Source organism: Cyprinodon tularosa, unplaced genomic scaffold (assembly GCF_016077235.1).
Source record: "Cyprinodon tularosa strain WSP-4 unplaced genomic scaffold, ASM1607723v1 ctg238, whole genome shotgun sequence".
Classification (NCBI taxonomy): Eukaryota; Metazoa; Chordata; class Actinopteri; order Cyprinodontiformes; family Cyprinodontidae; genus Cyprinodon; species Cyprinodon tularosa.
This window is the reverse complement of record NW_024038890.1, coordinates 824,979-841,431: the sequence shown is the minus strand read 5'-3', so window position 1 is coordinate 841,431 and position 16,453 is coordinate 824,979. Positions and strand designations below refer to the sequence as shown.

At 37.3% G+C, this 16,453-nt stretch overlaps 1 long non-coding RNA gene across 1 annotated transcript; it reads left to right on the top strand.

Moving 5' to 3' along the window:
• The first annotated feature begins 2,242 nt into the window (after positions 1-2,242).
• Positions 2,243-3,115, top strand: LOC119784968. The gene is made up of 3 exons (XR_005280997.1): positions 2,243-2,323; positions 2,946-2,988; positions 3,068-3,115. It is a non-coding gene; the product is annotated as an uncharacterized LOC119784968 (long non-coding RNA).
• Positions 3,116-16,453: the final 13,338 nt, after the last annotated feature.

Here is a 16,453-nt window from a genome sequence, read left to right as displayed (position 1 = left end):
CACAAAAAAAAAAAAAAAAAAAACCTTTTCTGCTTTTTGTGTTTGGTCATACTACGTACGTACTGTCAACTTTAAAATTCCAATGTTTAGCTGAGAGTGGACCACTTCAAAAGCAAAACGATGAGAAATTTGCAGACATACAAGTGATACTTTAAAACCACCACAAGGTGATTTTGTTTGTTTGTGGATCTGTTCTTCCTTACAACTACTTAATTTACAACTTTTATTTATTTGTTCAACCTTTTCTTTAATCCTGATAAAGCAACACCCTTCAAACTCCAGTAAGATGTTGTTGATCAGCTGGTTACATCAGAAAGCTACATTTTCTGCACTCCTGTTGTGGATTCCATTTAAATTTCATACTTTTTAATACCAAGATTTTCCTTTGATATATTTTGTGTCTGTTTTTCTTCAGGCTGTCACTCTGGAGGGCTGGACAGACATAATGTTCTATGTGATGGACACAGACTCCTTCTGGAGTTTTATCTTTTTTGTCTTCCTCACATTCGTAAGTGTCTTAATAATTGCTAAAAAAAAAAAGTAGGGCTGAAACAGTTAATCAGAATAATCAAGACTAATAGATTATTGAAATAATCGTCATTTAATTTAGTAATGGTTAACTGGAGTATAGAGACTGTAAAACATGCCTTTAGCTGTCAGATCGACCCACTTAGAGAAGAAATTATACCAAGATTGTAAAAAAATGTTTAACATTTTTCATTTAAGATCAAATAATTTTTTCATCTATCAAAATGCTCTATCCAGAAAAGTTTATGTTTCACCTGGTTTAATTCCGTAAAAAATCTTTAAGGAATCTTTGGCTAACAGCTTATTAATCATTAATCGAAAAATAATCCACAGATTAATCGATTTCCTAAATGATTGTTAGTTGCAGCCCTAAAAAATAAGTGTCTATGTCCTTTAATTTGAGCTAATAAATGAGATTATATACCGATGGAATTAGAATTTTTCTCCTTAAAATAAGTTAATTAGATATTATGTGTTGGGATCTGGAGCTGTACCACCTTCCTCCAGCAGAGTGCGCAGTGAGTCCTCCTGAGCTGAGCCTCCAACACACCTGTGGCCCATCTCATCATCAGAGGATCCACTGCTTTATAACCTGCCTTCAGACCTTGCCTCAACGCCGCAGTGTTGATCTAGTTTGGTTAGCAACCTGAGCCTAGTAAACCTGAGAATCTTTGCTATCTCTAACAGAGATAAGATTCTAACTCTTCCTTGTTTTTGCCGCACAGGAATCCTGTCTCTCCTTGAAGCTCTGGATGAGCTTAACCTGCCGAGCCTGCCCTCGTGAGCCAAACCTGAAGACTCTTCTCTGGATTCCCCTGCAGCCCTTGGTTAAGAGCTGGAAACCTAAATCAAGGTCTGCCCTCAAAGTCAGAAGTAAGACGCTGAAGCAGTTATTGAACTCTGCTGAACAAACAGTCTCTGGACCCAACTGTTACCCCTCTCAAAGAGAAACCCGGACTCCTTCAAGGTATTCCTCAGCAAACTCTAAGACTCATAACTCATCAGTCCCTGTGCTAACTGAACTGTCATCCCTGCAGACTCCAGTGAACCTGCCCCCAGGCCTGAACCAGTTCCAGTGCAATATTCATGTGCTTGTGTTAACAATAAACCTTGTTAAACTTTTCATCAGCCTCCGTGTGTGTTCTGCATATTGGGTTTACTCTGTAACCAATCATGACATTATGCACTTGAAATAAAAGGATCAAAGTTTTTTTTTCTTTAAATTATTCCAATTCATTGGCAAAATTTATTACTTATCTGCTCAAATTGAGGTGAAATATACTTATTTTCACCCCCAAAAATACTTCCTTATCGTCGATTTTTGCAGTGTTCCTTTATTATTAATATTTTCTGCTCTGTAGAAAAAAGTAACTCCAAAATGCTAAATTTTCTCCACCTACTAAAACAAACCACCAATTATTTTTTTGTGTGTATACAGAAATAAACAGACATTTAAAGACAGTTTTTATTTCAGTCACATTAGTTTCTCTACAAAGTGATGGACAGGTTATCTGAAGCATAATGCTCACAAACACTTGAAGCTCACACATTGAATAGATAAACTGAATTTGAATGTACATTTATTGTGTCTCATGAAAGCTACAGCTTAGCTATTTGTGATTTATGTCTGGATTCAGTTCGGCTGCTTCATCTTAATGAACACCTGTGCAACTACTGTCGCCGTCCACTACACAAAGTCTAAACTAGATTACATCAAAGACTATCTCCCCGGTGTTCTGAGTCTCAGTCAACTTCGGACCCTACTGAGACTGGAGCTTACTGGACTCTACAGCAGGTCAGATACGTGCTACTGAAACTTTAATTCTAACAAATGTCATTAATGTGCGAAAAGTATGTAAGGCCAAAAAAAGCCTCAATTAGGTAAATAAAACTAGTCGGTAAATTAGCATTACCACCTTCTCATCATCTTTAAATAATTAAAACTTAGTTAATTTATTGTGAATTCATATTGTCAAAGAGATGATTTGTTGATTTTTTTAATATTTAAAATACTTTTTTTTCCAAATGATTATATATTTACTTTTTAACCCTCCCATAAAGAATGTGTATTTATTTAATCAATTTCTTAAATTATTTGACATATATCCATCAGTTTATTTATTGTATTTGTGTCTAATTGTATCTAAATTGTACCATGTATATAGTATTGTGGTTTTATTCATTTTTTACTGCTACATAAATCATGATTATTTATGTTCATTTTCTATTTATTCATCAGCCACGTTCCTCTTTAAATCTCTAAATTATACTAGTTCTTGTCAAGGAAGAATTTCGGGTGCAGCCAAAATGCATAAATAGGTGCACTGCATCTAAGATAAGCTGGAAAACAACACTTATTGGTCCCTAAGTAATTCCTGTTTGTGTTACAGTTTTTCATTTGTTAAATTTTGTTGCAGGTGGAATCACCATTCCGAGCAGAGCATTGGAAGACCATCAACGGTGAGAGCAAAAAACAACATTTCCAGCAACAGTTTTTTTTTTTTATCTCCTACTAACCACTGCTTGCCTACGTGACCAGCCCTCATGCTGGCAACGTTTTCAGAGGAAGATGGAGGAGCTGACTAATTATCCCTATACTGCACGCATTATGATGCAATCATGGAAAAAAATGTTACAGTGTTTTTTTTTAACTAAGAATGGTCTCAAAAGAGCATTTTTATATTTTTTTTGAAAAAAAATCTTTTTGGGGGGGTTATTTTGGGTTTGTTGCCATACGGCAACATTGTGCGATAAAGGAACGAGCCATTGTGAAACATTCCCAAATGTTCCCAAGATTAATGAATGATTAGAGTCATGTTCTTTATAAATCAACTGTTTTATTATTTCATATAATCGCTGATTTCATTCATACATTCACAAAACAGAAACTGAATTCATTTCTGCCATATATAACTTTTGGGGCAATGCAAAATGTACATGGTAAAAAACAAAACTCTCAAACCTCACCATGTCATGATATGAGGAAACAAATGAATGTGCAGTATGTACTTCATTGCTGCCATACATAACTTTTGGGCAGTGTGAAATGTACATGGTAAAACCAAAACTCCCAAACTTCACCATGTAATTATAACAGGAAACAAATGAATGTGCAGTATGTACTGATAATACTGCCAAAAAGGTACAGAGACCTAAACAAGAGCACATTGAACATTTTCTTTCTTTTTAGACCACTACTCAATATGAAAAGTTTTGAAGCAGTTTTTCTCCCCATTGAAGCATAGATGCACTTTGCATTTTGAGCAGACTACTCTGACAATGCCCTTGCAACCTGGATTTTTACACCTGCCTTTCACGGTGCTCATTTCTGGCCAGTGATCAAGGCGATCAAGACGCACAGCACTCAGTGGAAGTGGGGCAGTGGGCCCTTTGTGCCTCTTCTCATTCCCATAAAAAAATCCTGGGTTCATTTTCTAAACAAAATAATGCATGAAAATGCAAAAATACATGAGCAAGGTACATTCATACATGTATGTTTCAAAACTCTCCCAACAGACCGCACTGCACAAGTATTAGCAAATGTTGTTCCATTACCGCACAATGTTGCCGTATGGCAACAAACCTATTTTACTGAATAAAAAAGTAAATAATAAGTCATATTATATACATATGCTGGAGCATGACCAGCTCACTAAGCAAATGAAGGACGGTATGTAGGATGAAAGCCTCGGAGAACCACAGCTGTTTGGTTGATGATCTCTGAATGAATAACTCCCTCCTTACAGGGTCCACTTCTTTCCAACCTACAAATTTGACATTGGCTGTGATAACTATGACACCACCTCTAAGCAGAGAACGCCTTCATACACAGTAAGGAGGCATTTAGCAGCATGTTCTAATTGCTCACAATCTATGTGTGGTTAAAGGCTTTTTGTTCTCAGGACAGTGTTCTGTTCAGGAGCAGGCAGGCTAATGACATAAGAGTGCTGAAGTACGACAGCTGTTCCAGCATAAAGACTTCAGACCACAGACCCGTCATCGCCGTCTGTCAGGTTAAACTCAGGCCGGGAAGAGACAAGTGAGTCCATTTAATACATCATAGCGTTTAATTGCATTTGTTAGGTTCTGTATGTCTTCATCTACTTTGATATGCAAACACCAAATTATTTACAATAGATTTAAATTTACATTTATTTTGAATTACCTAGAAGTTATTTCCTGTTTTTACTTTTTATTTTAAAATGGGATGTCTAAATTATCTATACATATTACATAAAAAATGCTAGAACTTACCCCAGTTTGTTGCAGTTATTTTTGTATTTTGAAAAGATGTCCCATTCAGGAAATAATCTTCATAAAATCAGGAGCATTTCTGACAGTGACTGAAGCCATCACCAGCGCGGGAAAGAATGGCTGTGAAAGCTAGAGGGATGTCCTGTAATGTTGTCATAGCCTGTCATTGGCTGCAGAACAGTTCTACCATGGATTTCAGACGAATCAGAGTCCAAGTTTATTTTCAAATTTCCAGAAATCCCTCCAAAATGGGTATGTTGCCATATGGCAACACCGTGCAGTATAGGGTTAAGTCCTCTTCAAAGCAGTCATCTGGCTCGCTATCCTTCTCAACATCTTCAATCTGGCCGCGGAGCACCATGGCCAGGTCAAATATCTGCATTGTGAATGTTTTGAAATGTTGGCTACTTGTCAGAAAATCAGATACTCTTAATTTAACAAGGATTCTGAGTCATGATAAAGTACATTTTTATTTATTAAGGAGCAAATTATTTTGATCTGTCTCTGACATGTCCTCAGTGCAACTAACAATTTAGGACTTATTTGTTCTCCATCTTCATACTCTCCTTATCTCATCTTTCTGCAGTCACAAGAGTTAACCAAGGCATTGAACACCTGCAATAACATCGTCATTGCCCTGTTTGTCTTCGAGATGATCTTCAAACTGATAAGCTTTGGGTGCTCTATTTTAAGGAGTGGGGCAACATCTTAGATTTTACCATCGCCGTAATCAGGTATGATCTATTGCAACCGAATGCTTGGCTTGGCTCACAGCTTTGACTGAGAGGTGTCAATGTCTGCCAGCACACAAATAAATCATATTTTGAAGTTTTAATTTAGATGTTAACAGTAAATAAAACTAAAATGTTTGTCTTTCAGCCTGTGGGAACTGGCATTCAACGAATGGAGAAAATTGATTCGAGTTTTTCGAGTGCTGTGGTTTTTGAAGGGACTACGTTCAATTTCTTTCCTGCAGAGACAGCTGCTGGAGCTGCACAAGATCTTTAAGGAATCGATTGGACTCTTCTTGTGTGTGTTCTATGGGGTTTTCATCTACAGGTATATGCTAACACATGTTGCTAAGTCTAGTATAGGATGGATGAGTTAAATTCACTTCCATCTGGTGTCTCCCTGCAGCGTTTTAGGCATGCACCTGTTCAGCTGCAGGTTTAAGATCTCAAGTCCAAATTTGCACTTTAACACTGAAGCGATTGATCCTAGAAAGAACTTTGACTCCCTCCTCTCGTCCTTGGTCACTGTGTTGCAGGTCAGACTCTGACATGTAGTTCAGACATGTCTGTCTGTCTATCTGTCTGTCTATAATTTTTTTTTTAGATTTTGACTCAAGAGGACTGGAATTATGTGCTGTACAATGCCATGGCTTCTGTCTCAGCTTGGGCCGCTCTGTACTTCATATTACTAATAATTTTGGGAAAGAACGTGGTTCTCAACATCCTGTTGGGCATCTGTCTGGACGGCTTGATGTCTAACGTGAGGACCTGTCACAGTTAATTTTCTCCCTTCACTGAAACCATCTCAATTGCAGAGACACATCAATGTAAATCTGTTTTCTGCTCTTCAATCTAGGAGTCAGAAGGACTCTCACAAAGTTCAGGATCTGATCCCATAGTCATAAGCACAGACTTAAGTTTTTAGCCTCTCTCAGATAATTTTTTAATACAATAGTGAGTTAACTAACCTTTTAGTTTCCCACTCCTAAATACACCACTCTGTGGTGCCTCTTAAAGGTTTTCACAAAGGTTGATTTATTTCACATTGTAAAAAAATATAAATTAAAAGTGCAGTGTCCATTTTTATTTATTTTTAGTCACATTTTATGCTGCCTTTCAAAGTTTGTTTCTGACAAGTTTTCATAGCTACAGACATATATTTGCTGATTCTTCTCTACATAATAGCTGAAGTTCTGGAGGACAGCATTAAGTCTCATACAGTAGCCATTCGAAATCTCCCCACTTTCCTTGATGGTTCCTTGGCTGGTCCCTTACAATTCCTTTTTAAACATCAATATTTTTACAAAAATATTATTTTTGTCATGATTTGTGGACATTAAGATCCAAAGAGAAGCACTATCTCCTGTAATTGAGTGAAAGAGTGGAGTCAGAGTAAAAAAAATATGCAAGAGGGGGTCACTCCAGTGTCTGGAAGTTGGAGGGGATTTTGTTTAGAGTTGCAGGGAAGTGGGATGCCGTTCGGCTGGTGTTTGACTGGAAAGGGCCATTTTAAATGTCTGTTACAGTAGCAGTGGTTTTTAAGTCTTGCTGCACTTTCCCATTTGGATATAGCTCTGGGCTTTTATTGGGCTGTCCTAACTCAGGAATATGCTTTGATCTAAACCCAGTTTTCCCAAGTCCGAAAGAGCATCTGGCTTTTGCGCAACACCCCTCAAATAGGTAGCTCATCAGCAGGCTTTTGCAGAGTTGAATGGTTTGCAGAATCAATCAAAAAAACTTTATTTCTGTAGCACATTTAAAAAACGCTGGGGTAACCAAAGTGCTGTAGTAAGTGAGGGTTCAGCACCGTTTTACAGGAAAGTTTTTTTCTTTCTTTGTCCATTGTAGTATTCTGCAGAATCTGTTCTCCCTCATATTTGCAAATCTTTACATGGATTGTGGCAATTTTTTTTTCTTTTTTGCTGCTCTTCCTTAAAGACCAGAAGCCTCAGAGAGGCTCTTTAGACCCTCAACAATCAACACAGGCGTTTTGATAACTTCAGCAAAAATTGATGAATGAACATTTTCATGATTTTGCTGGTTTTGGATGTTTTTCAATTTTTAAATTAAATTTCTGTAACAGAGTAAAAGTATTTGTTGGAGTGAGAGCAGAACATGGCTCCTGGGACAGTAAAGGTTACAGACCCATGGCTTATCCACATAAAGTATTTATGGAACACAATGAAGCTAGTGTTTTTAATGCAAAACATTTTAGGGGAATGCATCCTTTTCAAAGGCTCTTTACACAGAATAAATAATAAAAAAAACTATTATGTCCCATGCATAAATATTTGCTTACATATTTATCAGGTCAGCATAAGCATCAACAAATCCTCTTCGGACTCTGAGGCCAACTCTGTAGAGATTCCGTCGGTTCAAGACGAAGAAGCTAACCAAGACCATGTAAGTCTGAATGAAAAACAGCTCTTTAGTGCAGCTGCATCAATAAGTACATCAGTGAGTTAGTCTTAAAATGTTTAATGTTTGTTCATAACCTTAAGAGAGGCTGTTTCAAAGAATAATACAGAATATCAACAAATTTCTGTGAACAACCACACATAGTTTAAAATGTCATTACTACTCTACATAGTACAAAAAGTATAGGGCCCAATACAGAGGCTTGAAGGGTGCCTCCTGTTTCTTTCAACTGGCATTAGAAAATGACACTGAGCTAAACAGACTGCTTAAGACCATACCAGTTTGTTAAATTCATAAACAGCAAACTGTTCAGTTTGCAGCTGACATGAGAAGTCACCTGTTCTCAAGTGTTACCTGTATGAAAAAAAGTCAAGTATGGATACAGAGTTTACTGCCTTTAACTTGAATCTGCCAGTTCCCACTGTAAACTGCAGACTTGAACTGCTTCCTTGTGAAAATAACTGTTGTGTGAATGCTTCACCCCCTAGGGAGGTGTATGGTGGAACTGGAGGATGCCACGCTGTTTTAAGGACTTTGAGGACTGGTCTTTGTTTTTGTTCTCTCCACAGAACAGGCAAGTCATTGATGCACACACACACACTAAGACACAGATATTCACTGTCAGCATATTAAGTCCTTAAATCACCTTAAAGAGAGATGAAATTTGTGTTCGCCATTTTGTAAACATGGGGACTTCAGTTTTCTTCTGCTGGACTCATTCTCAAAGGCCATTGGCTTGGTCTAAAGCACACTGTAGTTTCTCGCATGATTGATACTATAAAGAAGTGGACCACTAAGAGAAGTTTTGTTCATCATGCAATAATTGCATGCCTGTCCACCCAAGCTGTACTCTAGACAAGGAGAGCACTAAAGCAGCCATTAAACATATGGTTGTTCAGGTTCAGAACTGACTATAAAAATATGCCCAATAACGGGACACAAACAAACATGTGGGGGATGGTGCTGACTCAGGTCAGATAAGATTACATTTTTAGAAAAAGCATCGTGAAAGCAAAGTACTCTAAATAGGAAAGATTGTTGTACTATCGGAATGTGAGGATGCTTTTTCTTTAGTTATGACAGAAAAATTGATCAAACTTGATGGAAGATGGATGTAGCTAAATACAGGATAGTCCTTTGGAAAAAAATATGTTTGATTCTGCAAATTACTTTTAGTAAGGGTAGAAGTTTACTTTCCAACAGGAAAACAACCCTAAACATGCAGCCAGAACAATGAGTTTAATGTCTAGGAATGGCCTTGTCAAAGCCCAAACAGAAATCTGAATAAAATGTAAAGCAAATCCTAAAAGTGAATCTTTACTGATATTCTCGGTTTAGTTTGGCAGAATATGAACTATTTTCATAAAAAGAGTGGGCAAAAATTTTAGTTCCTTTAGGTCAGGCATGCCCAGAGTCAGTCCTCGAGGGCTGCTGTCCTGCAGGTTATAGAGGTTTCCCTGCCTTAGCACAGCAAAAAAATCCTGTTAATCAGCTATCAATGAAAACCAGCTGTGCTGGAGCAGGAAACCTGCAGGACAGCAGGATTTTAGGCATGCCTGCTTTAGGTCAATGAGATTCTCTTTAAATTTATTTCACTTTTCTCTTTAAATTATTGCTTAGACTGCTCAAAAAACAGCTAAATGGATATTTAGAACAAAATAGTTAAAATCGTCATTTACAGAATATAACATGAAGCACATAGTACAAAAAAAAAATCGAATTTTTTCTTGTTATAGTTGTAATCATGCTGTGAGAGGCCTTCCATCGAGCCTGGGGGCAAGGTAAAAGAAATTTCACACACCTGCCAGCACCCCTTAAGCATACATACCCCATGAATTTGGTCCCCATAGTGTAAACAGATTAATGTCCCCACATTGTCGTGAAAAAGTACCCACACACACACACACAATATATACACCAGCACAGCCTGATAATGATAGATGAACTGCATATTTTATAACCTAATCAGACAGTCCAGATTACCTGGAATGTGTGACATGAGTACCCACAGCAGCTCAGACAGGATTTTAAAAGAAACTAGCTGTTTGATAGAAGTTGTAATAAGTGGATCACATGTCCCTCAGGAACGACGGATCTTGGCGGTTATGTCTTCTTTGCCATCTTTTTTGTGGATATGCTCATAAGGGTAAATTTAACTTCATTTGATTTTATGATCAAACAATTGTACCTTAAGCATAATTAAACAGTTATTTTTAACAGATCATTGCAAGTGGATTCAGCTTCGGAAAGCAGAGCTACTGCAAATCCCTGCGCTACTGCAGCTAGTTCATCTTTTTTTACAGCATCATCGGAGTACAGGTTTGGTTGAACTCACGAGCATCATCTAGAGATAGTCCAACACATCTCTACATTTTTTATTTTGTTACAGCTACAAACATTTAATCTAATGACAGTAGTGTCTGCTGACAGCAAGTAGCAAATAAAAAATGCTAATTTAAATAGCGCCATCCAAATTTAGTGTCCAAGTAATCTTAATAGATCCCCTGCAACATATCTGCACATGCACTTTTTGTTCATACTAGCAATTTAGCTCTCCTTATTTGGGATCTTAGTCAATATACCCTCCATGTATCGTGGAGCTTTACGTTTTCTAAAAAACAATGGACTAAAATATTTTTCTGGTAGAAACTGCAACAAAAGGTGCTTTTGTCTCAGTGAGGCTGAATGATTAAAGAATGCTTCAAATTTCACAGTTTTTCTTGTCAAATCTCTGTTGTATTTTCCTTTGACTTTTGTAAAAAAAAAAAAAAAAAAGCCCTTCTTAGAGTTTTCGCTGTCAGCATCTAAATCTCCCTATATTACAAAAAGTGTTGTGTTGAAGTACAATCAGTCCTGGATTCATTGACACACATTCACATGCTTATGGTGGTGAGTAGAATGACAAAGTGAGGCTCCCATTAAATCTGCGCCACCAGGCCTTCTGACAACACCTATGATGGTTAGAATAGGGGCTCAAATCAGCAACCAACTGGTTGCTGGACAAACCCCTTCTTCCTTAACAATTAGATTACAAAATCTAATGTTTTCTTACAGAACATCTCCTTCTCCACTCACTTATATCGGGAAACTATTAAATTGGTTGTTCTTCTGAAAAAGATGACAACATCCTGTCTTGCAAATGATATCTTAAAACAAAAACCAAATCTTCATTTGTTTTCTTTTCTAAAAGGAAATCAAATGACGTAATGATGCACTGACCGCTTTGTTTACTCCTTTTTCCTCCCCCCAGTTGCTTATCTTTTTTTTTTAGGATAAAAGTTTTTATACTTAGAGCCGTAGTTTATTCAAAGCTGTGCCATATTTCTGTGCTTAGTTCTATTTTATTAACACAAAAGTTACGTTTTATGCTCATACACATTGGTCAAGCTTTTTGTAAAACTCTCTGTAAAGATTATTTACATTTTTCCCAAAGAAGGCTCTGTTGATTCTGATCTACAAAGTTTTGATCTGCACTAACAGAAGCCATATCACATGCAGTATGAGTGGCTGTAATAATCATGCTCTAATCATGACGCTTATATTTTGGAGCAAGTTGTGCTTGTTTTCAATATATATAAAAAAAAAAATCAATATTTAGTTCATGTCCCAGAGTCTTCATCATACTAAGGGGGTGCACAGAAAATTTTATCTGAGAAAGTGAGATGGACCCTTAGGTGCTAGGTGTGACGCTGTCTTTCTAAGAGCGATTGGTTGAGACAAGAAAACACAAACAATTGCTCTCCTAATCAATTGAGAAAACTGCTCATAGAATTTAAACTAACTAAGAATTGGGTCAATAATGATGATGAAAATTGATTAAGCGCAAGTGGACAGAGGAGCAGTGGCTGCTTTTATTTGTAAAGAAGCAAACAGGAGCGTTTATAGTTCATTTTGTCCCTGATATCAAGGTGTGATAAAAAAAAAGGTATATTTAGGAGTGCTTGTTGATAAGCTCTAGGCTCTGCAGAAATCATGTGCAGCATAGTGAATGCCTATCTACCCAGTTCACCTCTTCCCAAGTTTATCTTGTTCTGTATCTTGTCTTTATTGATCTAGGTTATACATTTTTCTTTGATGTTTGCTGATTTTTTGTATTTTGAAGCATTTTATAATCTGTAAATAACATTAATATTCTCTTTATTATGCCCATATTTTTTTACGGAGCCCCTCTGATGACATGGTCAAAAAAAAAAGTTTAATTGTGGCCGCAAAGTAGTATTTCGTGCGCACGAAGTAGTATTTCGCGGCCACGCAATAAGTATAACGTGGGCACGAAATACTACTTCGTGGCCACGCAATAAGTTTAACGTGCGCACGAAATACTTATTAATAATATCAATAAATCCGCCCCTGTTTTCAGGCTTATGTTAACTGTAATGACTTATCTTGGACAGGCTGCTATGTAAACGGGCCTTTAGTCCGTCGTTTAGCTATGCTGCGGTTGTTTACACTACGCCTTTTCCACCTAAAATGGCGTCTTAGCAACAAATGTCACGTGACTGGCGGAGACCGACTGGGTAAGCAAATCGAGCGCGCCTTAGACCTTAGAGAAGACGCGCTCGATTTGCTTACCCAGTTGTCCAGGAATGATATTAATATTATTAATAAGTATTTCGTGCGCACGTTAAACTTATTGCGTGGCCGCGAAATACTACTTTGTGCGCACACGCAATACTACTTCGTGGCCAATACTACTTCGTGGCCATTTTTTTTGACCATGTCATCAGAGGGGTTCCGTATTTTTTATCTTTAATTGTGTTTTTTCATTATTTATCTTTTTTGTTATTTTTATTTTTAGGCTTTGGTGGCCTTTATTTATTTATTTTTTTTAAGTAAGTAGACAGGAAATGAGATAGAGAAAGAGGGAATATATGCCACAAAGGTCACCAGGCCAGGACGCGAACCTGTGACCGCTGCTTTCAGAAACAAAGCCTATATACAAGGGATGTAACCCCCTGCATCACCGTCTTTGAATCTATTATTTATCCTTCTTAGCAGAAGTGCACCTTTAACCTGTCCTGCTGTTGGACTTTTTGAATTTCCCACCAATGGGATGATGAAGTTGATCTTATCTCCGCATTGATATTTCAGTGATTGCAATGAATCATTTGTCTCCCACAGAGATGGGAAGTAACGAAGTACAAATACTTCTTTACTGTACTCAAGTAGATTTTTCTGATGTTTTTACTTTACTTTACTACTTATTTTTATGGCAACTTTTTACTTCTACTCCTTACATTTTTACACAAATATCTGTACTTTCTACTCCTTACATTTTAAAAAATGGGCTCGTTACTTTAGTTTTGAATCATTTCAATGGAGTTACAGTTATTATTTTTCACATCATCAATACCAAACTCAATCTAATTGGATGGGAATCTACGTTGCATTTGACGCACCACTACAAGATGAATCGACAGATTCGGCGGTATTCATTCGCTGCAAATCATTGCAGCTTGGTGGCGGTGGCGTTAGCATAGTAGTATGGACGATGAGATGATTGAAAATGAACACAACGGAGATCTAGTCCTATTGGCAGACATCCATTTAAAATGTAGGCAACGGCATGAAAAAAGTGGTTTCTACTTTTACTTTTATACTTTAAGTAAATTTATAAGCCTGTACTTTGTTACGTTTACTTGAGTAAATAAGTTTAATCAGTACTTCCACTTTTACCAGAGTATTTTTTAACACAAGTATCTGTACTTTTACTCAAGTACGGAAAGTGAGTACTTTTGCCATCTCTGGTCTCCCAGTTAGATATTTTCGGCTTCTTAGTCTGATAACATAAAATGTAGCATTTGTAGCAATAATGAGAGAAAATGTGGACAAAAACCGTCTGTTCCTGCTGTTCAGTCCGGCTAGACGCAGGCATTCTTATTTTCCTTAAGTTTATCATTCTTATATCATTATTTGAATACAATTAAAGAAATCTCACTTTAAGTTTTAAAATGAACCACTTTATTTGATGTGTCCCCTTCAGGCCATGTTGAGTTTAACTGTGATGCTTTCCATGGACAGCTGGGTGAGACTCATGTATGACGGTGTGGATGCAGTCGGCATTGACCAACAGGTATTTGGATTCTCTCCTATACGCAGCTCAGCCTGACTGAACTGTAACATGTTAGAAGCACAACTCCTTCAGGATTACCAGAAACTACCTCAGTTCAATAAACTGACTACTGCACAGTCATGATGTTTACCAGACAACATTCATATGGTCAAGTTTCCTTATATCCTGTACACTGACAGTAAAGTTTTTTGTAGAGGATGTTTATTAGAGCAGCAGCAAGCTTGCAGTTACAAAGAGACCCAAGCTGCGTGAAGCTGACACCCCACCCACGTCAAAAAACTCTGCAAATAGACTGAATGATTAGTGCAACGTTAGTGCAGATTTGTGCAGAAAAAAATATTGTTTGTGCTACTTTTGTTTAAGAGATATTAACCCTATACTGCACGGTGTTGCCATATGGCAACATACCCATTTTGGAGGGATTTCTGGAAATTTGAAAATAAACTTGGACTCTGATTCGTCTGAAATCCATGGTAGAACTGTTCTGCAGCCAATGACAGGCTATGACAACATTACAGGACATCCCTCTAGCTTTCACAGCCATTCTTTCCCGCGCTGGTGATGGCTTCAGTCACTGTCAGAAATGCTCCTGATTTTATGAAGATTATTTCCTGAATGGGACATCTTTTCAAAATACAAAAATAACTGCAACAAACTGGGGTAAGTTCTAGCATTTTTTATGTAATATGTATAGATAATTTAGACATCCCATTTTAAAATAAAAAGTAAAAACAGGAAATAACTTCTAGGTAATTCAAAATAAATGTAAATTTAAATCTATTGTAAATAATTTGGGGTTTGCATATCAAAGTAGATGAAGACATACAGAACCTAACAAATGCAATTAAACGCTATGATGTATTAAATGGACTCACTTGTCTCTTCCCGGCCTGAGTTTAACCTGACAGACGGCGATGACGGGTCTGTGGTCTGAAGTCTTTATGCTGGAACAGCTGTCGTACTTCAGCACTCTTATGTCATTAGCCTGCCTGCTCCTGAACAGAACACTGTCCTGAGAACAAAAAGCCTTTAACCACACATAGATTGTGAGCAATTAGAACATGCTGCTAAATGCCTCCTTACTGTGTATGAAGGCGTTCTCTGCTTAGAGGTGGTGTCATAGTTATCACAGCCAATGTCAAATTTGTAGGTTGGAAAGAAGTGGACCCTGTAAGGAGGGAGTTATTCATTCAGAGATCATCAACCAAACAGCTGTGGTTCTCCGAGGCTTTCATCCTACATACCGTCCTTCATTTGCTTAGTGAGCTGGTCATGCTCCAGCATATGTATATAATATGACTTATTATTTACTTTTTTATTCAGTAAAATAGGTTTGTTGCCATACGGCAACATTGTGCGGTAATGGAACAACATTTGCTAATACTTGTGCAGTGCGGTCTGTTGGGAGAGTTTTGAAACATACATGTATGAATGTACCTTGCTCATGTATTTTTGCATTTTCATGCATTATTTTGTTTAGAAAATGAACCCAGGATTTTTTTATGGGAATGAGAAGAGGCACAAAGGGCCCACTGCCCCACTTCCACTGAGTGCTGTGCGTCTTGATCGCCTTGATCACTGGCCAGAAATGAGCACCGTGAAAGGCAGGTGTAAAAATCCAGGTTGCAAGGGCATTGTCAGAGTAGTCTGCTCAAAATGCAAAGTGCATCTATGCTTCAATGGGGAGAAAAACTGCTTCAAAACTTTTCATATTGAGTAGTGGTCTAAAAAGAAAGAAAATGTTCAATGTGCTCTTGTTTAGGTCTCTGTACCTTTTTGGCAGTATTATCAGTACATACTGCACATTCATTTGTTTCCTGTTATAATTACATGGTGAAGTTTGGGAGTTTTGGTTTTACCATGTACATTTCACACTGCCCAAAAGTTATGTATGGCAGCAATGAAGTACATACTGCACATTCATTTGTTTCCTCATATCATGACATGGTGAGGTTTGAGAGTTTTGTTTTTTACCATGTACATTTTGCATTGCCCCAAAAGTTATATATGGCAGAAATGAATTCAGTTTCTGTTTTGTGAATGTATGAATGAAATCAGTGATTATATGAAATAATAAAACAGTTGATTTATAAAGAACATGACTCTAATCATTCATTAATCTTGGGAACATTTGGGAATGTTTCACAATGGCTCGTTCCTTTATCGCACAATGTTGCCGTATGGCAACAAACCCAAAATAACCCCCCCCAAAATTTTTTTTTTCAAAAAAAGATAAAAATGCTCTTTTGAGACCATTCTTAGTTAAAAAAAAACACTGTAACATTTTTTTCCATGATTGCATCATAATGCGTGCAGTATAGGGTTAAAGATTATTTTTTAGGTCATCCAGAGGTCACCATCCCCCCATTAAACTCCAATTTGAAACAAAGTGGTCTCCTTTTTTAGTGCTTCGTTTGTGCAGTTAAAACGGTCATTTGTGCTATTTTAG